Raw genomic sequence first — 25,768 nt, forward strand, 5'->3', positions numbered from 1 at the left:
AATAACTTAACACATTCCCGAGGAAACTGAGACACTTACCTATTAAGGCCTTAAATGATTTATTATAAAATAATATTTGCAGTTACATTATGTGAGCTCTCTGATATAATTTTCTTTGTCGTCGGAGCTGGGATGTACAGCTAGCGCCACACAGCGGTGTTAGCACTAGTTACTTGGTTGTTAATGCAACGGCGCCAACAGTTCAGTAGATCGCGTGGTAAGGCAGTTCTCGTTAGTGCCATGTAAACACCGCAAATGCGGCATTTGGCGGGGCAGTGATCGTAATACGTTATATTATTGACTTTTGTGAGATCGTAATCGAATATGATGCAACAAATTGCGTCATTACTTTAGCTTCATTTGCGTTTCACTACTCGTTATTTTCCATTAGTAATTTCTTTATCAGCCATCGTCTTTTGATTTGAACGAGTCCACTCGAGTAGACTGTATCAGCAGAGATTTTCTTTTCTTTAACCGAAATTTTATGTTGTTGACAAACCGCAAACCTAAACTTTTCACGCTATGTAAGGCCATAGAAGCATGGTCTTTTCGGAATATACTTCCGACGAGAAAGCGATTCTGGTTGCTTGAGCTCAAGTTTTCCTGTATCATGCCTTTTCCGTTATTGTGGTAGTATTTCCATAGAAACTTTCATTTCCTAACACATATTTCTTAATTTCAACAGAGAAGTGAAATACAAATTTTCATACATTTAGTTTTAAAATTTTCTTAAATTATCGAAATACTTTCTTAAAACTTTTCATCCACTATTTAACCCTCGCAGGAGTCGAATTTCCAAAAACAATGACATACTTATTGTTTTATTTGTAACCGAGAGATCATATTCAACCGTTCATTCCATATTTCACCCCTTAGGGACTGAATTTCCAGAGACATTGAACTATATATTTTTTTTGATTGTAACTGAGAAGTTAAACACCAATTTTCGTAGATGTATCTTCAAAAATACTTTGTTATTTCCGTAATAATAATTTCATTTTCAAAGAAATCTTTCACCCACTATATCATTTCCAAAGGGTTTAAATTTCGAAAAATGCTGGAACAAGTATTTCTTTGTTTCTGACGAAGTAACCAAATATCGATTTTCGTAGATCTAGCTTCAAAATAGCATAAGTAACGACGTATTTTCAAAAAAATGTTTCATCCCCTATTTCACCGTCTTCGTGAGGAATGTGACTTTTCAGAAAACGTCATACTCAAATTTTCGGATTCAGGACCCTTTTTAAACGTCTTTACACTGACGTGACGAAACTCATGGAATACCTCCTAATATTGCGTCGGACCTCATTTAGCCCGGAATAGCGCAGCAGCTCGACGTGTCGTGGACTCAACAAGTCGTTGAAAGGCCCCTGGAGAAATACTGAGCCACAATTGCGAAACTATTGCTGGTGCAGGATTCTGTGCACAACTGACCTCTCTAGCATGCCCCATGAAAGTTCGATGGCATTAATGTCGGGCGATCTGCGTGGCCAAATCATTCACTAGGATCGTCCAGAATATTCTTCAAACCAGCTGCGAGCAATTCTGGTCAGTGCCATGGCGCACTGTCATCCATAACGTGAAGTCCGCGAATAGCTGCAAATGGTCTCCAAATAGCAGAACATAACTGTTTCTACTCAATGATCGGTTCAGCTACACCAGAAGATTCAGTACACTCCATGTAAACGCAGCCCAAATCATCATGGAGCAATCGCCAGCTTGCGCAGTGCCTTGTTGACAACTTGGGCTCATGACTTCGTGGGGTCTACACCATATTCGAAACCTACTATCAGCTCATACCAACTGAAACCGGGACTCGTGTGACCAAGCCACGGTCTTACAGGCGTCTACAATCCAATCGATATGGTCCCGAGCCCAGGAGAGGGGCACAGGCGATGTCATGCTGTTAGCATGGGCACTCGCGTCGTTCGTCTGCTACCATATCCCAGTAAAGTCAGAGTTCGTCGTACGACCCGCCTTAATTTCTGCGGTTATTTCACGAAATGTTGCTTGTCTGTTAGCACTGGCATCTCTAAGTAAATGCCGCCGCTCTCGTTCGTTAAGTGAAGACTGTCGGCCCCTGCTTTATGCGTCGTGAGAGATAATGTCTGAAATTTAATATTCTCGGCACACTCTTGACAGTGTGGAAATCGGAATACTGAATTTCCTAACGATTTCCGAAATCAAATATGTCACGCTTCTAGCTCCAACTGCCACTCCGCGTTCAGAGTCTGTTAATTCCATTTGTGCGGCTGTAATCACGACGGAAACCTTTTCACATGAATCACCTGACTCCAAATGACAACTACACCAATACACTATCATTTTATTTGTATACCATTAGAAGCCGACCTCGGGGAAGGATTGGATTCCGTAGAAATGTTGGAACACGTGAGGCAAAACTGGCCCTACGACTTACCTTAGAAAATAGATTAAGGAAAGGCAAACCTATATCTAGCCTTTGTAGAGTTAGAGAAAGCTTTTGACAATGTTGACTGGAATACTACCTTTCAAATTCTAAAGGTGGCAGCAGTAAAATACAGGAAGCGAAAGGCTATTTACAACTTGTACAGAAACCAGATGGCAGTTATAAGAGTCGAGGGGCATGAAAGGGAAGCAGTGGTTGGGAAGGGAGTGAGACAGGGTTGTAGCCTCTCCCCGATGTTATTCAATCTGTATATTGAGCAAGCAATAAAGGAAATAAAAGAAAAATTCGGATAAGGTATTAAAATCCATGGAGAAGAAATAAAAACTTTGAGTTTTACCGATCACATTGTAATTCTGTCAGAGACAGCAAAGGACCTGGAAGAGCAGCTGAACGGAATGGACAGTGTCTTGAAAGGACGATATAAGATGAACATCAACAAAAGCAAAACGAGAATAATGGAATGTAGTCGAATTAAATCGGGTGATGCTGAGGGAATTAGAATAGGAAATGAGACGCTTAAAGTAGTAAATGAGTATTGCTATTTTGGGAGCAAAATAACTGATGATGGTCAAAGTAGAGAGGATATAAAATGTAGACTGGCAATGGCAAGGAAAGCGATTCTGAAGAAGAGAAATTTGTTAACATCGAGTATAGATTTAAGTGGCAGGAAGTCGTGCTTGAAAGTATTTGTATGGAGTGTAGCCATGTATGGAAGTGAAATATGGACGATAAATAGTTCAGATAAGAAGAGAATAGAAGCTTTCGAAATGTCGTGTTACAGATTAGATGGGTAGATGACATAACTAATGAGGAGGTATTGAATAGAACTGGGGAGAACAGAAATTTGTGGCACAACTTGACTAGAAGAAGGGATCGGTTGGTAGGGCACACTCTGAGGCATCAGGGGATCACCAATTTAGTATTGGAGGGCAGCGTGGAGGGTAAATATCGCAGAGGGAGACCAAGAGATGAATACACTAAACAGATTCAGAAGGATGTAGGCTGCAGTAGGTACTGGGAGATGAAGAACCTTGCACAGGATAGAGTAACATGGAGAGCTGCATTAAGCCAGTCTCTGGAATGAAGACCACAGCAACAAGCCATATGTATGCTGTAATATCGCCATCTGTATATGTGCACACCGTTGTCCCATGACTTTTGTCGCCTTAATGTACATCTTTGAAACGTAGGTAGTGAATAAAAGTTAATGACAGTTAACGAAATTTACATTTTTTAAATTTTCTGTGGAAATACGGCCCGACTTCTCTGTGTACAGATTACGGAAAATGCATTGGTATGGCTAAGACTGTGCTGAAAGAGATTTTTAGCTTCTGGACCCTACTTGTAGTTCAGTTGCCTGATATCTTAAACATTTTGTAGCCGTGGGCTCAGCAACCGTGTATGGAACTATATACATTTTAATAGTCAGCTAACAGGACTATGTTCATCAGAATGGTAAAAGCTACCTAGAAAAATATATATAAAACTAAACTCCTCCCGAACAGGCCATGAAGGCCTATATTGTGATATAAATTTCTTTGAAGCTGCCAGGTAGATCAAAAGTGTAGTTCCCTTGTTCCACATACTTAACTCTGCCCAGAATGTTTCAGATCACATTGAAAGTGCAGTAGGACTATCATTACTGCTCGATACTGCGTTTAATTAATATTTTAAGGCATACAACTGCCTTCCAAAAATTAGTGCCGATGTAATGCCAATACCGACGCCCAATCCCGCAACGCGAAGCTGTTTGTTGTAGTTGACTTTATATGATCGACAGCTCACGCCATCTGAATGGGCACAGATTAATTTCATGGTCGATAATAACTTAACACATTCCCGAGGAAACTGAGACACTTACCTATTAATGCCTTAAATGATTTATTATGAAATAATATCTGCAGTTACCGTACATTACGTGAGATCGCTGATATTATTTTCTTTGTCGTCGTAGCTGGGATGTACAGCTAGCGCCGCACAGCGACGTTATCGCGAATTACTTGGCTGTTAAAGCAACGGTGCTTAACAGTTCAGCTGATCGCGTGGTAAGGCAGTTCTAGTGAGTGCCATGTAAACACCACAAATGCGGCATTTGGCGGGGCAGTGAAAGTGATACGTTATATTATTAACTATTGTGAGATCGCAATTGATATATGATACAACAAATTGAGTCATTTCCTTTAGCTTCATTTGAATGCCACTACTCGTTATTTTCCATTGGTAATTTGTTTATCAGTCATCGTCTCCTGATTTCAACAAGTAATTTATTACTTGTTCAAATATACGCATACACTCCCTCATTTAAGCTCTATCCAAATCCCACAACTGCCTCCGCCTCCTCAAACTCCTCTCTGGCCGGACATGGGGTTGAACCCCTCTACCATCCTCCACACCTACAAATCCTTAATTCGTCCCATCCTCTGCATGCCAGTCCCATCTGGATATCCACCCCCCCCCCACCCCCCACATTCTATAAGTCCCTCCAGATCCTCGAGCACCATGCACTCCACCTCGCCCGTCCCCCACGCGAATCCTCTATGACGTGATTTCTTTCCCCCATCTGCTCCTTTTCCTCGAACATATCTGCATCCACTACACCTCCCGCCATCTTGATCCCCCTCATCCCCTGGTTTCTCCTCTCCAAACCCTGCCCTCTGCCACATCTTCACCATTGTGTCCCCTCTACCCTTCACCTCTACACCCTTCATCTCCTTTCCCAAGGTGGCTTCCGTCGACTCCCTATCACAGATGATGCCCTCTCTCCCTCCATTTATCCCTCCTATCAACTCTGATCCTCACCTCCCCCTCCCTTCCTTTGTCCTTTACCCGGGCTTCCTCTTCTCCCCCTTCCATCCTGTTTTTCCCCTTCTACCCTCTCTCTGCCTCCCTTCTCTCCCCCGGATCCTTTTGTATTCCCCTCCTCCACCTTTCCCCACTCCCTCTCACATGTGCCCTGCCCCCTTATGAGTCTTCTCCCTCTGTCAGTTCCTCCCCTCCTCCCCCCCCTTCGTTTTTCCTCTCCTCCCCCCTTTTCCCCCTTCATCTATCCAGGACCACCCTCCCCCCATCAGCCCTTGGCTGTGGTGTGTCATGCTCTTGCCTACTTTTTAGTGCAGTGTTTTAAGTGATGTGTGTCTTTTCTCAAGTGTTGCGAACAGAAATCACACTGTCGCTGTGTGTGATTTTTTTTATATCTCTTGCAAGCAGAAACCAGACTGTTGCAGTGTTTTTGTAATTGCTGTATACTATTTTACCTGTCTGCTTCCTGTGTATTTTATTAGCATTTCCAACCATTTGTTTTATGTTTTAACCTCCACAATTTTCCGCTATTTTACAATTTAAGTCACCGTTTTTATCGCCTGCTTTTATTGTTTATTATCTTCTTCTTATGTTTTAAAAATTCTGTAGGCTGAAGAGCGATGTACTAAGCTGCTGCCAGCCCGCCACCTTCGGAGGTAATCGAAACTCAATAAAAGAAAAAAAAATGCATACACACACGCACACACAAGCTTCCATGTTTTCTGTTAATTCTTAGTTGCTTCTCTATAATTTCTAAGTTAGCCCCCGCTGCTTCACTCGAGTAGACTGTACGGACTACAAAGGTTTTTTTTTCTCTTTAACCGAAATTTTATCTCGTTGACAAACTGTAAATCTAAACTTTTCACGTTACGTAAGGCTACAGAAGCATGGTCTTTTCCGAACGACTTCTGATCAGAAATTTATTCTGGTTGCTGGAATCCAAGGTTTTGATTAATCATGCCTTTTGCGTTCCTGAGGAGAGATTTCCATGGAAACTTTCATTCCCTCACATTCAACAGAGAGTCCGCCCCAGTAGCTGAGTGGTCAGCGTGACGGATTGCCGTCCTCTGGGCCCGGGTTCGATTCCCGGCTGGGTCGGAGATTTTCTCCGCTCAGGGACTGGGTGTTGTGTTGTGTTCATCATCATTTCATCCCCATCCGGCGTGCAGGTCGCCCAATGTGGCGCCGAATGTAATGAGACCTGCGATATGGCGGCCGGACCTGCCCCGCGAGGGGCCTCCCGGCCAATGACGCCAAACGCTAATCATCATCATCATCATTCAACAGAGAAGTGAAATACCAGTTTTCATAGATTTAGTTTAAATTGTTTTTAAAAAGCAAAATATCTTTTTAAATTTTACACCCCCTATTTCACCCCTGCATTGGTTGAATTTCCAAAAACAGTGACATACTTATTGTTTTATTTATAACCAAGAAGACAAATTCAATCTTTCATAGACAGCTTTAAAATGCATTCGTAATGAAATTTTTTATAAAACATTTCATCCCATATCTCACCCCCTTAGGGACTGAATGTGCGAAAACACTGAAACACATGTTTTGTAATTGGAACTGGGAAGCTAAACACCAATTTTCATAGATGTAGCTTCACAATTAGTTTGTTACTTCTGTAATAATGGTTTCATTTTCAAAAAAAATCTTTCGCCCACTATTTCACTTCCATAGGAGTTAAATTTCTGAAAATGCTGAAACACGTATTTCTTTATTTATGACGAAGAAACCAAATATTAATTTTCATAGGTCTAGCTTTAAAATTGCCTTAATAGTGACATATTTTCAAAAAAAGTTTAATCTTGGCCGGGGAATTTCCAAAAATCAGTACTTAAACGACGCCAAACTTTAAGTTTCTATTCGTAGCGATTTGGGTTCGGCAATGATGAGTCTATCAATCCGGACATTTGCTTTTAGATTATTATTATCATCTCGCTGAAGATGTGGTCCATCTATGAAACCAGATTAAAGGCTGTTTGATTTTACGCCAAACACGTTTTGCTTTCTTTTATTTACGAAGCAGACTTAGTGAGCTTCAATACATGTTTCCTGAATGCATGTAATAAATGTGTTACGCTTGCATATGTGTTATTGTATTAGAATTGGTTTCCGTTATTCTGTTATTGTTTAAGAAACAATTTTTTCGTGCACCAGTTTCGTAATGTTAAATTACTGCTTAGTCCTCACCATGATCATTTGTTGGTTTTCTCATTGCCGAGTGTTGTGACCTCATCCCTTAAGTAAGTGAATGTTGGTCTAGACGTCTCAACCACAATGACTTCAGCTTTTCTTGATACTCGTACACCGGGAAGATGTAAGCCGGTAACCTTCTTCTTTGAGTTTTGCATATAATGTATTTATACAAGAAGAAAATTATTTCTTGATGAGTCTATGAACGTTTGATAAACTGAATCTCGATATGGAAAGAAGCATTTATATTGTGAGCAGTACAGAAGTTGATAAGGGATGTATCTGTTTTCAAAACAGTTCGCCAAGATACACTACTGGCCATTAAAATTGCCACACCACGAAGATGACATGCTACAGACGCGAAATTTAACCGACAGGAAGAAGATGCTGTGATATGCAAATGATCAGCTTTTCAGAGTATTTACACAAGGTTGGCGCCCGTGGCGACACCTACAACGTGCTGACGTGAGGAAAGTTTCCAACCGATTTCCCATACACAAGCAGCAGTTGACCGGCGTTGCTTGATGGAACGTTGTTGTGATGCCTCGTGTAAGGAGGAGAAATGCGTACCATCACATTTCCGACTTTGATAAAGGTCGGATTGTAGCCTATCGCGATTGCGGTTTATCGTATCGCGACATTGCTGCTCGCGTTGGTCGAGATTCAATGACTGTTAGCAGAATACGGAATCTGTGGGTCTCGGTCACCTCTTGTTCGCATTGACGGCACTTTGAACAGTAGACGTTACATTTCAGATGTGTTACGACCCGTGGCTCTACCCTTCATGCGATCCCTGAGAAATCATAAATTTCAGCAGGATAATGCACGACCGCATGTTGCAGGTCCTGTACGGGCTTTTCTGGATACAGAAAATGTTCGACTGCTGCCCTGGCCAGCACATTCTCCAAATTTCTCACCAATTGCAAACGTCTGGTCAATGGTGGCCGAGCAACTACCTCTTCACAATGCGCCATTCACTACTCTTGATGAACTGTGGTATCGTGTTCATGCTGCATGGGCAGCTGTACCTGTACACGCCATCCAAGCTCTGTTGGACTCAATGCCCAGGCGTATCAACACCGTTATTACAACCACAGGTGGTTGTTCTGGGTACTGATTTGTATGCACCCAAATTGCGTGAAAGTGTATTCACATGTCATTTCTAGTATAATATATTTGTCCAATGAATAGCAGTTTATCACCTGCATTTCTTCTTGGTGTAGCAACTGTAATGGCCAGTAGTGTAAGAAGGGGAAGAGAACGGACCCGCAAAATTACAGACTAATTACAGACTAATATCCCTCAGTTTGCTTCAGAGTCCTTGAACATATTCTCTAGACTGAGAAGCTTATGTCCAAGAATCAGCATGGTTTCAGAAAGCATAGCTCGTGCGAAACTCAGCTTGTCATTTTCTGAGAACCATGGATGAAGGGCAATAGGCAGAGTCCATATTTCTGGATTTCCGGAAAGCGTTTGACACGGCGCCCCATTGCAGGCGGTGAACGAAGGTACTAGCTCGTGGAAGACTTCTTAAGTAGTAGAACCCAGTATGTGGTCCTCGACGGCGAGGGTTCATCAGAGACGAGGGTATCTTGAGGAGTGACCCAGGGGAGACATATAGGATTGCTGCTGTTCTCTGTATGCACAAATCTGCGGTTGTTTGCTGACGATGTTCTGGTTGATGGTAAGGTGTCGAAGCTGAGTGACTGTACGAAGATACAAAACGACTTAGACAGAATTTCCAGTTAGTGTGAGGAATAGCAGCTAGTCCTAAATGTGGAAAAATGTTAGTTAATGCGGATGAGTAGGAAGACAAAACGTGTAATGTTCGGGTACAGTATCATTAGTGTCGTGCTTGACACAGTTAAATCGTTTGGCTGTCTGGACGTAACGCTGCAAAGCGATATGAGGTGGAAGGAGAATGTGAGAACTGTGTTAGGGGAGGCGATCGATCGACTTCGGTTTATTGGGAGAATTTAATGAAAGGGTGGTTCACCAGTAAAGGAGACCGCATATGGGACGCTGGTGCGACCTGCTCTTGAGTACAGTTCGAGTGTTTGGGATCCACATCAAGGCATATTGAAGGAAGACATCGAAGCAATTCACAGGCGGGGTGCTAGATTTATTACCGGTAGGTTCAAACAAAACGTAAGTGTTATGGAGATGTTTCGGGAACTCAAATGGGAATCCCTGTAGGGATGGCGACTTTTTTTTTCTTTCTCAGAAACGCTATTGAGAAAATTTGGAGAACGGGCATTTGAAGCTGACTGCTGGACTGTTCTACTGCCGCAAACATACGTTGCGCGTAACGACCATGAAGATAAGATACGAGAAATGAGGGCTAATTCAGAGGCATACAGACAGTCGTTTTTCCCTCACTCTGTTGCGAGTGGAATAGTGAGGGAAATGTCAAGTAATGGTACAGGGTACCCTCCGTCATGCACCGTGCGGTGGCTTGCGGAGCATCTATGTAGATGTAGATGCAGGTATTAAGTCAACGTGCCTCGATTGCTGGCACCTCTCAACTTCCTCTCTGACTGCAGCTCATTCTATGCTGCCTGTTGCTGTCCAGCGCCATCTGTTCGCCGGTTTTTGCACTCGTTTTTTGGGTTCAATAAAACCCCTACGTCATTTCAGAAATAGCTGTCAAGTTTTATCTCTCAACCTACATTTCTTTTTTTTGTCATCGTTCTTCTGACTGGTTTGATGCGGTCCGCCGCGAATTCCTCGCCTGTGCTAAGCTCTTCATCTCAGAGTAGCACTTGCAACCTACGTCTTCTGTTACTTGCTGGGTGTCTTCCAATCTCTGTCTTCCCCTACTGTTTTTGCCCTCTACAGCTACCTCTAGTACCATGGAAGTCATTCCCTCATGTCTAACAGATGTCCTATCATCCGGTCCCTTCTTCTTATCAGAGTTTTCCACACATTCCTTTCCTCTCTGATTCTGCGTAGAACCTCCTCATTCTTTACCTTATCAGTCCACCTAATTTTCAACATTCGTCTGCAGCACCACATTTCAAGCGCTTAGTTCCTCTTCTGTTCCGGTTTTCCCACAATCCATGTTTCACTATCATACAATGCTGTACTCCAGACATACATTCTCAGAAATTTCTTCATCAAATTAACGTCGATATTTGGTATTAGTAGACTTTTCTTGATCAGGAATGCCTTTTTTGCCGTAGCTAGTCTGCTTTTGATGTCCTCCTTGCTCCGTCTGTCATTGGTTATTTTCTGCCTACGTAGCAGAATTCCTTAACTTCATCTACTTCGTGACCATAAATTCTGATGTTAAGTTTTTCGCTGTTCTCATTGCTACTACTTCTCATTATCTTCGTCTTTCTTCGATTTACTCTCAGCCCATACTGTGTACTCATTAGACTGTTCTTTCCGTTCAGCAGATCATGTAATTCTTCTTCACTTTCGTTCAGGATAGCAATGTCATCAGCTAATCGTATCATTGATATTCTTTCACCTTGAATTTCAATTCCACTCCTGAACCTTCCTTTTATTTCAGTCATTGCTTCCTCGATGTACAGATTGAACAGAAAGGGCGAAAGGCTACATCCTTGTCTTACACATTTTTTAATACGAGCACTTTGTTCTTGGTCGTCCACTCTTATTATTTATTTCCTCTTGACTGTTGTACATATTGTATATGACCCGTCCCTCCCTATAGCTTACCCCTACATTTCTCACAAGGGAACCTCCCCATTGCACCCCCCTCAGATTTAGTTATTAGTTGGCACAGTGGATAGGCCTTGAAAAACTGAACACAGATCGATCGAGAAAACAGGAAGAAGTTGTGTGGAACTATGAAAAAATAAGCAAAATATACAAACTGAGTAGTCCATGCGCAAGATAAGCATTATCAAGGACAATGTGAGCTCAGGAGCGCCGTGTTCCCGTGGTTAGCATGACCAGCTGAGGAATGAGAAGTCCTTGGTTCAAATCTTCCTTCGAGTGAAAAGTTTAACTTTTTATTTCAGTTAATGTGACAAACTCGTATGTCTTAATCACTTTTTTGGGAGTGATTATCACATCCACAAGAAAACCTAAATTGGGCAAGGTAGAAGAATCTTTTCACCCATTCGCCAAGTGTACTAGTTAGGTGGGTCGACAACATATTCCTATCATGTGACGCACATGCTGTCACCAGTGTCGTATAGAATATATCAGACGTGTTTTCCTGTGGAGGAATCGGTTGACCTACGACCTTGCGATCAAATGTTTTCGGTTCCCATTGGAGACGCACGTCCTTTCGTCAACCAATCGCACGGTTTTGCGGTGCGGTCGCAAAACAGACACTAAACTTCTTACAGTGAACAGAGACGTCAATGAACGAACGGACAGATCATAACTTCGCGAAAATAAAGAAAGTAAAATTTTCAGTCGTGGGAAGATTTGAACCAAAGACCTCTCACTCCGCAACCGCTCACGCTAACCCCGGGACCACGGCGCTCCTAACATTATCCTGCTCTTAATATTACCTATCTTCTGCATGGACTACTCAGTTTGTATATTTTGTTTATTTTTTCATAGTTCCACACAACTTCTTCCTGTTTTCTCAATCGATCTGTGTTCAGTTTTTGAAGGCCTATCCACTGTGCCAACTTATAACTAAATCTGAGGGGGGTGCGATGGGGATGTTCCCTTGTCAGAATTTCGAACATTTTACGTTGTCGCATGCTTTTTCCAGTTAGAGAAATCCTATGAACGTGTCCTGATTTTTCTTTAGTCTTGCTCCCATTATTAACCGCAGTGTCAGAATTGCCTTTCTCGTGCTTTTACTTTTTCTAAAGCCAAACTGATCGTCAACTAGCGCATCCTCGATTTTATTTTCCATTCTTCTGTATATTATTCTTGTAAGCAACTTGCCTGCATGAGCTGTTAAGCTGATTGTGCGATAATTCTCGCGCTTGTCAGCTCTTGCTGTCTTCGGAATTGTGTGGAAGATGCTTTTCCGAAAGTCAGACGGTATGTCGCCAGACTCATACATTCCACACACCAACGCGAATAGTCGCTTTGTTGCCTCTTCCCCACTGATTTTAGAAATTCTGATGGAGTGTTATCTATCCCTTCTGCCTTATTTGACCTTAAGCCGAAAGCTCTTTTAAATTCTGATTCTAATACTGGATCCCCTATCTCTTCTAAATCGACTCCTGGTTCTTCTTCACATCAGACAAATCTTCCCCCTCACAGAGGCTTCCAACGTATTCTTTCCACCTATCCGCTCTCTCCTCTGCATTTAACACTGAAAATCACGTTGCACTCTTAATGTTATCACCCTTGCTTTTAATGTCACCGAAGGTTGTTTTCACTTTACTGTTCGCAGAGTCTGTCCTTCCGACAGTCATTTCTTTTTCACTGTCTTCACATTTTTCCTGCAGCCGCTTTGTCTTATCTTCCCTGCACTTCCTATTTATTTCATTCCTCAGCGACTTTTATTTCTATATTCCTGAGTTTCCTGGAACATTTTTGTGCTTCCTCCTTTCATCAATCAACTGAAGTATTACTTCTGATATCCATAGTTTCATCGCAGTTACCTTCTTGGTACCTATGTTTTTCTTCCCAACTTCTGTGATTGTTCTTTTTAGATCTTTTTAGAGATGTCCATTCCTCTTCAACTGTACTGCCTACTGAGCTATTCCTGATTGCTATATCTATAGCCTTAGTGAACTTCAAGTGTAATTCATCATTCCTTATTGCTATATCTACAGCCTTAGTGAACTTTAAGCATATCTCATCGTTCCTTAGTACTTAAGTATCCCACTTCTTTACATATTGGTTCTTCCTGACTAAAGTCTTAAACTTCAGCCTACTTTTCATGACTACTATATTGTCAATTGAGTATATCTGCTCCTGGGTACGGCTTACAATCCGGTATCTGATTCCCGAATCTCTGTCTGGCCATTATGTAATCTAATTGAAATCATCCCGTATCAAAATGTTCAAATGTGTGTGAAATCTTTTGGGACTTAACTGCTAAGGTCATCAGTCCCTAAGCTTATACACTACTTAACCTAAATTACCCTAAGGACAAACACACACACCCATGCCCGAGGGAGGACTCGAACCTCCGCCGGGACCAGCCGCACAGTCCATGACTGCACCGCCTAAGACCGCTCGGCTAATCCCGCGCGGCCCTTCCCGGATAACCCGGCCTTTTCCAAGTATACCTCCTTCTCTTATGATTCTTGAACAGGGTACTCGATATTACTAGCTGAAACTTGTTATAGAACTCAATTAGTCTTTCTCCTCTCTCATTCCTTGTCCCAAGGCCATATTCTCCTGTAACCTTTTCTTCTTCTCCTTCCCCTCCAACTGCATTCCCGACTTCCATCATACACTTTCTCTATCTCTGCACCTTGCGACGTCGGCATGTATACCTGCACTATCGTTGTCGGTGCTCGTTTGCTGTCGAGTCTGATAAGAACGAACTTCACTGAACTGTTCACAGAAACACACTCTCTGCCCTACCTTCCTATTTATAACGAATCCTACTCCTGTTATACAATTTTCTGCTGCTGTTGATATTGCCCTATACTCATCTGACCAGAAATCCTTGTCTTCTTTCCACTTCACTTCACTGATCCCCACTATATCTAGATTGAGCCTTTGCATTTCCTCTTTGAGATTTTCTAGTTTCCCAACCCTGTTCAAGTTTCTGACATTCCACGCCCCGACTCGTAGAACGTCATCCTTCCGTTGATTATTCAACCCTTTTCTCGTGGTAACCTCCCTCTTGGCAGTCCCCTCCCGGAGGTCCGAACGGGGGACTATTCCGGAATCTTTTGCCAATGGAGAGATCGTCATGACACTTCTTCAATTACAGGCCACATGTCCTGTGGATACACGTTACATGTCTTTAATGCAATGGTTTCCATTGCCTTCTCCATCCTCATGCCGTTGATCATAGCTATTTCGCCTTTAGGGGCAGTTTCCCACCCCTAGGACAAGAGAGGCCGGAATCTCTGTCCGCTCTTCCGCCCTCTTTGACAAGGCCGTTGGCAGAATGAGGGTGACTTTTTATACCGGAAGTCTTCGGCCGCCAATGCTGATTATTAACGAAAATTTAAGCAGCGGCGGTATTCGATCGCGGGACCGAAGACGTGGATTTGTTTTCCACCGGCTGCCACATGTATGCTGAGAACTGTAAAAACAAATAGACACTATGTGCTTCTAGAGAGTGTGATGCATCTACAAAGGAAGTATCACAATCTAGAGATGCATGCACCCTAAATTTTAATGACACGTTGTGTTATATTGCACGACATGACGATGCCATGTCGGATGACATGAGTCATGTTATACGACATGACATCGTTTATTTACTCCTGCGAAGGAGAGGTTCTGTATTGTTTGGAAGGTAAGAGATGAGATACTGGCAGAAGTAAAGCTGTGAGGACAGCGCGTGAGTAGTGCTTGGTTAGCTCAGGTGGTAGAGCACTTGCCCGCGAAAGGCAAAGGTCCCGAGTTCGAATCTCGTTGCGGCGCACAGTTTTAATCTGCCAGGAAGTTTCAAAGATTACTGGATTTGCATCAAGACCAGTACCTACATCCAAACGAGAGAAAATAGACGAACAGATTTTAAGACTTGTTGTTAAAGAATATCTTCCGTTTAATGTAGTTGAGAGTGTAGAGTTTAGAAACATGACTTATTTACCAAATGAAAACTATTTACCTCCCAGTAGAAAAACGCTCTCCAACAATTTACTCTCTCAAGTGCTCGACAAGACACTAATGAGAGTAAGATCTGCAGTGCAAGCTGCATCCTAGATCTGCATTACGACCGATGGATGGACATTTATGAAAAATGAGAATTATGCTTAGGTCATTGATGAAAACTGCAATCTGAAGTCATACTTGTTATTTAGTTTAAAATTCCACGACGGGCATACATCTGAAAACATTTCCAGTGAATTACAAAACGTAATTTCAACTTTTGGTATTACCAATAAAATTGTAGCTTGCGCTACAGATCATGTATCTAATATGGTGAAGGCTGTGATGATGTGCAAATGGTGGCATGTACCTTGTTTTGCACATACACTGAATTTAATTGTGCAAGCGAGCCTTGAACCAGCTACAGACAGAAGGGCAAAAGTGAAGTCAATAGTGCAATTTTTCAAAAGAAGTCCTCAAGCACTTGAGAAATTACACAACATTCAGAAGCAACTGGGCTTCCCTATTTCAACAGCGAAACGTGATTGTCCTACGAGATGGAATTCCACGTATGAAATGTTTGACAGGCTTTTGAAAAGCACCTTCGCCATCCTCCGTGTGGATTCACAAACAAAACTGTTCAATGAAGAATGGCCAGTTATTGAAAAATCTTACGAAATAGTATCTCCTTTTGAGCAAGTAATAGTAGAAATCAACAGCGTAAGAAATGTAACCTTGTCAAAAGTTCTCTTATTAAGCAAAAGTTTACAAAGTCATTGTCTGAGACTGAAAATCTTAGGTTACAGCAATGAAGCCATTAATACAGTAACTGCTAAAATTTAGGAAGGAATCTGTACCCGCTTCGTTCAAAAGTCTGCAGATACAACAATTACTTGTGAAGGAACATTATTGGATTCTCGCTTCAGGGACCATGGACTTCCAAAACCTGGGCATTGGTTACAAGAAACAAAAGATGCCTTAATTAACAAGTGCTGTGCAATACTACATATACCCACTCGGTGTTTTACAGACAGTCCACTACCAGCCAAACCAGTTGTGGTGAGCACACTCAGCTCTAGCAAATGCTTCAAATGGCTCTGAGCACTATGGGACTTAACATCTGAGGTCATCAGTCCCCTAGAACTTAGAACTACTTAAACCTAACTAACCTAAGGACATCACACACATCCATGCCCGAGGCAGGATTCGAACCCGCGACCGTAGCGATTGCGCGGTTCCAGACTGAAGCGCCTAGAACCACTTGGCCACACCGGCCGGCTCAGCTCTAGCAGTGGCAACATTTGGCAAGAGTTTGACCAAGCTGGAAGATGGTTGATCCACAGTATACACAGTCCACGTGCTGCAAGTATAGTCGAGCTTGATAAATATATATATCAAGATGACGCTGACACACGTATCTATCACAAGATCCATTGCTGTGACGGAAAGAAAACCATGTTGTTTCCTACGCTGTTTGAAATAATGAAACGACATCTTTGTATTATGGCCACCTCTGTTCCATGTGAGCGCCTATTTTCAAAGCAGGGGTAAACAATAATAGACAGACGATTCCGTCTTTCAAGCGAAAAAGCATCAAAAATGATATTTCTAAATTACAACTTCGAATAGGCACAGTAGGTCTACTCAAAAATGAAACAGTAAAATTTCAGTTTATATTGTTCTTCTCTGGATAGTGTGCCCTGAATTTGTATTTGACTGCAATTTGTTTAGTCCACTAAATCTTATATGTAGCTACCTTCAAGCATATTTTTCTCACATTTGTTGCCCACAGAAGACACGTTTTTGCTCACCATTTAGTGACTTTAATTTTTTTGATTCATGTGTTTCAGGACAATTATCTGATTTATGTATGTCGATGTTTGTATGTTTATTTTTGTAAATGTGCTATGTTTGGATTTTTCTCAATACAGGCATCTTAATACTTGTGTATCATAAATAATTCTCAGGCAAATCAGCAATGGTAGTTTGATACTTCTGTTTTTGGCGTCCTGATACTGTGATAAAAACTGCAATACAACAGCAATTTAACTTCATCTCTAATTTCCAGGGGAAGTTTATAATAAAATGGTAATACATCTGCTTGCTGTGAGTACTTGAGGGAATACATATACCTGTACATCAAACAAACTTCTTTAGCAAGAATTGTAAGTGGTTTGGAGCCAGATCTGACATAATACTGGTATCACAAAGGCGTTACACTGTACGAATTGGTTTAAATTTTAGTCTGGATTTTGTACTTCAAGGAAACATACCGATCTCTGCATTACTTTGAAATGTTTTAACATGTTTTCCAGTTCTATCAAGTGTACATAAATGAGCTGTACCCAGCCGACTTGTGAATGTTTGATGAAAAGCTGCCATACTTGACCATTGTGTTACATGCTCCAGTCTGTTACGATCTTTTTTGATTTGTGTGCATGTCACTTTGCAGTCCTCTGCCTCGCGGAGTGGCTGTGCGGTTTGAGTCGGCCTGTCACGGATTGCGCGGCCCCTTCCGCCGGAGGTTCGAGTCCTCCCTCGGGCATGAGTATGTGTGTCGTTCTTAGTATAAGTTAGTTTAAGTAGTTGTGTAAGTCTAGGGACCGATGACGTCAGCAGTTTGGTCCCTTAAGAAGTCACACACATTTGAAGATTTGCAGTCCTGCTCTGTGTGACAAATTAACCGTGAGTACAATTTAACCGTGAGTAAGAAATGTGAATCATCCACAAGGAGTGCTATACTTCAAGGACCACAAGGGAATAGTTGAAAAATAATAGTGATTCAGCATTTGACTTGTGAAGTGAGCCAAGATTTTCCGGTATGTGTATTTAATTTCTTTAATGTGTTCATTGTGCTGTTACTGATTGGTGAACATAGTGTAGACAACATATTTATCTTCTGACCAATGTCTAGAGTGATATCGAATAATCAAAATAGTTGGGAATAAAATGCAAATCACAGTTAGAGGACTTGGAAGGTTCTACAGTTGTATGTTTAAAATTAATAAATTATAAGCTTCATAAAAACATCTAGAACTTTTTAATCAACGCTATAAATAAAAATATTATTCAAAATGGTTTATGACGACAATTACTGTTCTAGTTCTTTTGGACTGGCCTCCAAATATTTCTCCACAATGAAGAAAACTGCTATGTTCAAGTACTCTCTAAGTTTTCTTTTGAAGTCTGGTAATGCTTCCACATACTTCACACTATTGACCTTTGAGGTATCTTTATCAGCAACTTTGTGTCTTGAAATGTTTATATAATAATTATTTTTGTTTATTGTGTGATAATTGTGCCCTTCTTTGTTTAACATAAGCACATTGTTTATTTTTAAAAACATGATCCTTCTTTATACGTACACGTAGGGAACCACTAGTATTCAGTATTCATTGAAATTATTCTTGCAAGATAGTCTGGGTAACAGCCGAGCAATACATCTTACTGATATCGTTTGATGTTTTATAGCCTGTTTCTATATGTATATTCGCTGCTCTGATCCGTATAATTATGCAGTATAACAAATGCGACTGAATTAAGACCACTGGACTGATTAAAAAAATCATTTTTCTGTCATTTAATTCCAAGTTTACAAGAATCAATTGCTTCTGGTAGCTGCCAATAGGAAGAATTTGTAAAAGCACTTTTCTAGGTATAATTCATGCTGGCAAAATGGTGCGAACAGGTATGTAACCCTATTGTTATGTTACCATCCAGTCACTAAATAAATGATGGATGAAGTATTGCAGACCTTATGGGCATAACTTCTTAATTCAGTGCCTCTATTTAGAGAATGCTATCTCAATAAATTGTATCTCATGATACGCCTTTTCCAGAGCACATGCAGATTATCACCCATAAAACCTATCAAAATTAGGCACTAGAATACAGGGAAACGAGTTTGGCAAGATCTGTTATGTCAAACTTACAAAAATCTGTTCTCAGCCAACTGGAAAGCCACATGACACGAAAGCAGCGCTTTTGGTGCAGGAGGTACGAAACTGGCAAGACACCTGACGAAGTTTCATACTTTCTGCGATGATTGGCGCTCTCGCACCTCATTTGTGTTTATGTGGCAATGTAGACATTCAACATGATATAATCTGTAGGCCTATACGACTACAAAGGACAAGCTGTTTCATTGTTTCTAAGCACTACATTGTACTGTTTCATTTGTTTTCAAACAAATACATGTTTCGGATTCCCCATCTCTACTATCTTAGGCTTACCACAGCACAATTTCAATTGCTACTTACTCTTATATTCGTGTTTAAATATTTCTTTAAGGCATTATTTACCTTCCAAAAATTAGTGACGAGATAATACCAATAATGACGACCGTTGAATTGAAGCGGCGTGCATTAATGAAATTAAGTTTATATAAGCGACAGCTGACGCCAACTGAATGGGCACAGATTAATTACGCGATCGATAATAACTTAACACATTCCCGGGGAATCTGAGACACGTACCTGTTAAGGCTTTAAGTGATTTATTATGAAATAATATCTGCAGTTACATTATGTGAGCTCACTGATATAATTTTCTTGTCGTCGTAGCTCGGATGTACAGTTAGCACCACACAGCGGTGTTAGCGCGAATTACTTGGCTCTTAATGCAACGGCGCTAATAATTCAGCAAATTGGGTGGTAAGGCAGTTCTAGTGAGTGCCATGTAAACACTAAAAATGCGGCATTTGACGGGGCAGTGAACGTTATACGTTATGTTATTCACTCTTGTGAGATCGTGATCGATATATGATGCAACAAATTGCGCCGTTACCTTTAGCTTCATTTGCATTTCACTACTCGTTATTTTCCATTGCTAATTTCTTTATCAGTCATCGTCTGCTGACTTCCACGGGTCATTTGAATAAACACTCGCATACACACATGCACACACAAACTTGCATGTTTTCTGTTAATTCTTAGTTGCTTCTCTATATAATTTCTAAGTTAACGCCCGCTGCTTCACTCGAGTAGACTGTACGAACTGCAAAGAATTCTTTCTCTCTTTAACCGAAATTTTATGTTGTTGACAAACTGAAAATCTAAACTTTTCACGCTACGTGAGGCTACTGAAGCATGGTCTTTTCCGAATGTACTTCTGACCATAAAGCGATTCTGGTTGCTAGAGCTCAAGGTTTTGAGTAATCATGATTACTTTTGCGTTCCTGAGGTGAGATTTCCATAGAAACTTTCATTCCCTAATACATATTTCTTTACATTCAACAGAGAAGTGAAATACTAGTTTTCATTGATATGGTTTTAAATTAAAAAAAAGAAATATTTTCTTAAAATAAAATTATAAACGGCCGACCAGTTGCAATGGATAAAGAAATTCTTTACCTAGGCTTCGACAAATATAAATTTGTCTTCTTCAGAAGGTAACCTAAGGTCAATGAACATCATAGCTTACATAAGAAAAGTATGAAACTTATAAGCCAAGAATAAATTTTAAGACAAATTAGAGAACTCTTGCATTACAGAAGTATGATAACGGCGACTGGTACTTACAATTTACATCAGTAAGGACTAATGTACCATCGTCGTTTTTACAATTGTCGGAATAGATCCATGTGTCAAAAATAAAATATAGCCCTAGAATTAGGGTTTGTCACGTTAATATAAAATAGCTCATGGAGCTTGCAGAGCTCACAACCGACTGAGTGTAATCGGCGAGCGTAGTTACTCTGAAAACAGGGCAGGTGGCGCTCGCGCCGAGAAACATGTGACAATTGGCGTACAAAGGCAACGTTTAAATTATCAGTATTAATAACGTCCTTAGGCAGAATAACAATAAAAAAGGAAGGAAATTAACACTCCGTTACAACAGTATGGGAGCATTGGTACAAATAATGTAGTTATACATTAACGTGACAAACCCTGCAGGCGACGTCGTTCTGTTGGCATGGGCACTCGGGTCGTTCGTCTGCTGCCATAGACCAGTAAAGCCAGATTTCATCTTATGTCCCGCCTTGATTTCTGCGGTTGTTTCCCGAAATGTTGCTTGTCTGTTAGCACTGGCATGTCTAAGCAAAAACCGCTGCTGACGGTCGTTAAGTGAAGGCCGTCAGCCACTGCTTCGACTGTGTGGGAGGTAATGCCTGAAGTTTAGTATTTTCGGCACACCGTTGACACTGTGGATCTCGGAATACTGAATTTCGTAAAAATTTCCGAAATGAAAAGTACCATACTTCTAGCTCCAACTGCTACTCCGCGTTCAGAGTCTCTGAACTGCCGTCGTGTGGCCATAATCGCGCCGGAAACCTTTTCACGTGAACCACCTGAGTACAAAAGACTACTTCAATACACTACCGTTTTATTTGTATACTATATGTACGCTGTAATATAGCCATCTGTATATGTGGACACTGTTGTCCCATGACTTTTGTCGCCTTAATGTGCATCTTTAAAGCGCATGTATTGAATAAAAGTCAATCACAATTAACGACATTTACATTTTTAAGTTTATTGTGGAAATACGGCCCGCACATCTCTGTGTACAAATTACGGAAAATGCGCTGGTATAGCTAGGATTGCGCTAAAAGAGATATTTAGCTTCTGGACCCTATTTATAGATCAGTTGCCTGATATTTTAAACATTTTTCGACTGTGGGCTCAGCAACCGTGTATGCAATTATATAAAATGTAATAGTCAGCCAACCGGTTACACACCATTTTTTAAAAAACACATTAACCAGGTTTCGATAGTTCTAAGACTGTCTTCATCATAATGGTAAAAGTTGCCTTGAAAAATATATAAGGTATAAATAATATACATAAAGGAGATAATATGTGAAAATTCTCAACTAAAACCAGAAAACTGTACATGCGTGAAATCCCTTAACAACATTGTAATTTCAGCACCAGGGCTCTCGTCAAATGACGAGAGCACTAGTGCTGAAATTTTGAAGTTATGTGATTTCATGTAATTTCAGTTTTCTGGTTTTAGTTGAGAATTTTCACACATTTATCTATTTTATGTGTATTATTTATACCTTATATATTTTTCTAGGTAACTTTTAACATTCTGATGAAGATAGTCTTAGAATTATCGAAACCAGGTTAATCAGTTTTTTTTAAAAAAATGTTTGCATCCGGGTGGCTGACTATTACATTTTATATGATCAGTTGCCTATTAAGAAAATACGTTATTAAAAAAAGTTAACAAAACCAAGTGTATTTTCTTATCTTTTGTGGTGGGCTCTCGCAGGAGAGCTTCTGTAAAGTTTGGAAGGCAGGGGACGAGGTACTGGCAGAAGTAAAGCTGTGAGGACGGGGGGTGAGTCGTGCTTGGGTAGCTCGGATGGTAGAGCACTTGCCCGCGAAAGCCAAAGATCCCGAGTTCGAGTCTCGGTCTGGCACACAGTTTTAATCTGCCAGGAAGTTTCAACATCGCTCGTGTACAACTCAGCTTGCCCTTTTCTCACATGTTACACTGAGAACTGCGGATGAAGCGCAACAGGTAGATTCAAAATTTCTAGATTTTCGGAAAGCTTTTGACAAGGTGGTCTATTGCAAACTGTCAACAAAGGTACGAGCATATGGAATACGTTCACAGACATGCGAGTGGCTCAAGACTTCTCAAATAATAGAACCAAGTATGTTGTCCTCCACGGCGAGTGTTCATCAGAGACAAAGGTACCGTCAGGTGTGCCCCAGGGAAGTGTGATAGGACCACTGTTGTTCTATATACATAAATGATCTGGCAGACAGGGTGAGCAGCAGTCTGCATTTGTTTGTTGATGATGCCGTGGTAACGATAAGGTGTCGAAGTTGACTGACTTTAGGAAAACAGAAGACAACTCAGACAAAGTTTCCAGTTGCTGTGACGAATGACCCTAGCTAGTCCTAAATGTGGAAAAATGTAAGATAATGCGGATGAGTAGGAAGATCAGGTCTGTAATGTTCGGATACAGGATTACTGGCGTCCTGCTTGACGGTCAAGTCGTTTAAATATCTATGCGTAACGTTGCAAAGCGATATCAGATGCAACGAGCATGTTCAAATGGCTCTGAGCACTATGGGACTTAACTTCTGAGGTCATCAGTCCCCTAGAACTTAGAACTATTTAAACCTAACTAACCTAAGGACATCACACACGTCCATGCCCGAGGCAGGATTCGAACCTGCGACTGTAGCAGTCGCGCGGTTCAGGACTGCTGGAACGAGCACGTGAGAACTTTGGTAGGGGACGGTGAACGATCGACTTCGGTTAGACCGCATATAGGACGCTGGCGCAACCTATTCTTGAGTACTGCTCCAGTGTTTGGGACCCGTACCAAGGCATATTGAAGGAAGACTTCGAAGCAATTTAGAAGCGGGGTGCTAGATTTATTGCGGGTAGGTTCGAACAAAGCGTAAGTGTTATGGAGATGCTTCGGGAACTCAAATGGGAAACCCTGTAGGGAAGGCGACGTTCTTTTCGAGATACACTATGGAGACAGTTTGGAGCACTGCATTTGTAGCTGACTGCAGAACGATTGTACTGCCGTCAATATACCTTGCAGGTAAGGGCCACCATGATAATATACAATAAATCGGTCCTCATACGGAGCCATACAGACAGTCGTTTCTCTCTCGCTCCATTTGCGAGTGGAAGAGAAAAGGAAACTACATGTTGTGGTACATGGTACCCTCCGCCATGCACTGTACTCTGGATTGCGGAGTATCTATGAGGATGTAGATGTAGATGTAAAGTGAATATGCCGCGATTGCTGCCGCCTCTCAATTTCCCCTCTCATTGCAGCTCACTCTATGCACTATTCTCATGCTGCGTGATTGTCATGTTGCTGTCCAGCGCCATCTGTTGGCCGGTTTTTGCACTCGTTTTTTTTTTATTTCAATAAAACCCCAAGTCATTTCAGAAACGATTGTCAAGTTTTGTCTCTCTACCTGCGTTACTACGTGAATTAATGCCTTTTCAAATGTTATCGAACCAGCCGGCCGGTGTGGCCGCGCGGTTCTAGGCGCTTCAGTCTGGAACCGCGCGACCGCTACGGTCGCAGGTTCGAATCCTGCCTCAGGCATGGATGTGTGTGATGTCCTTAGGTTAGTTAGGTGTAAGTAGTTCTAACTTCTAGGGGAATGATGACCTCAGATGTTAAGTCCCATAGTGCTCAGAGCCATTTGAACCATTTTGTTATCGAACCTTTGGGTCACCCTGTACAACAAATAAATACGCATAACATAAGGTTAACATAAAATTCATTACTTTACACTTTTTTCCGGATACTTTGCTAATCACTCGTAGTTCATCGAAAGCGTCCGGCTTACGACTTGGATCTTAAAAGAGTAGAAATTTTATATGCTTATAATTACAATTTAACTATTTTAGAAGTTTTTCCTGTACTTATACAGTGAAACCTTGCATCTTTCCAAATTTCATGACTCTAGCTGAACGTTTCAATGAATGTATTTGCGACATAAATGGCCGTACCTGTTGACTGGATTGACTTGGAAGTATACATTTTTTACCCCACCTAGGAACCGTAGACCTTAGTATGTGGCATAAATAAATTCTGTGTGAAATCTTATGGGACTTAACTGCTGACGTCATTAGTCCCTAAGCTTACACACTACTTAACCGAAATTATCCTAAGGACAAACACACACATCCATGCTGTAACACCCCGGTTCAGTTTGCAGTGATAAAAGCTATAGAAAGAATAATTTAAAATTAAGAATAGAATTTTTAGAGGGGAAAATAGTGTAGAATCAGAGTTCGGTAACTGCAGATCAAAATTATAGTATATCAGCAAGTAGTTTAATCCACGGAAGCTCTGTCATGGAGAAGGCAGTGATGTTAAACTCTTGTGATGAAAAACCGATAAAAAGGCCTGATAGTCATTATTGCGGCCTTTTTTCCTTGATTGTTTCGTTAAAGGGCGGGGAACCCGTGTCAGTCAGGAGACAATAATTAGATTGGACTTTATTGTGTTAAGATTCACGATAAACTGTTAGAATGTTACGGAGATTAAAAGTGATCCAGTGTATGATCTCTTGACTGTTGGTAGCAACGGAGTATTAAGGGGATTGTAGGACTTTAATGCTAAATTGGAACTTTACGGACATAGAGACGGCAGAAACTCAAATTATCTGCTGATGCGAGTGAATTCAGAGGTGCCTGTATTCAGATTGTAACGTGTGGACTTTTGAAAGTGTCGTGTGCCGTTAGTTGCGGATTTGGACTTAGAGCGCATGCATATCGGCATTTGCGGACTATTTAGATTCCTCCAGGCTAGGGACCTTTTAAATAGACCATCACCCATCACCATCTTAATCCTTGAATACAGAGTGAAAGTGAAATACAAGTGTGTTGTACTTATTTCATTTACATAGTACTAATCAGTGAAGGTTTTTCGGAACCAAAGCTATTCAGCAGTAAGTCAACACCATCTAGCGGAAAGCGTAGGCATTAACTAGCACTCTGACTGAAGTGAACGTTTACTGTTTTACGGACTGCTTAATATGAACTTTTGTGACTCTTTGACACCCCCACTCCCGCCGAAAAGTGGCGCAGGCTGTCTTAATCATGAAAGGGGAGAGTTTTAGCAGGACTAATTACTAAATAAAAGCGATTTTTACAAGACTCGCAGTAATAGCAAAACACAAGGCCCGCACCTCATCGGAGAGTCGTCGCTGTCACGTCGGGAAGTAAAGCTGGAAAACG

The 25,768-nt window shown here is 41.2% G+C and overlaps 1 protein-coding gene across 1 annotated transcript in view; it reads right to left on the reverse strand.

The window, feature by feature from the left end:
• The window catches only part of LOC124552343, a 99,621-nt gene that overhangs the window by 51,779 nt on the left and 22,074 nt on the right, over positions 1–25,768 (reverse strand). The gene's annotated exons all lie outside the window — the stretch shown is intronic.

The sequence above is a fragment of the Schistocerca americana genome, chromosome 10, assembly GCF_021461395.2.
Source record: "Schistocerca americana isolate TAMUIC-IGC-003095 chromosome 10, iqSchAmer2.1, whole genome shotgun sequence".
Classification (NCBI taxonomy): Eukaryota; Metazoa; Arthropoda; class Insecta; order Orthoptera; family Acrididae; genus Schistocerca; species Schistocerca americana.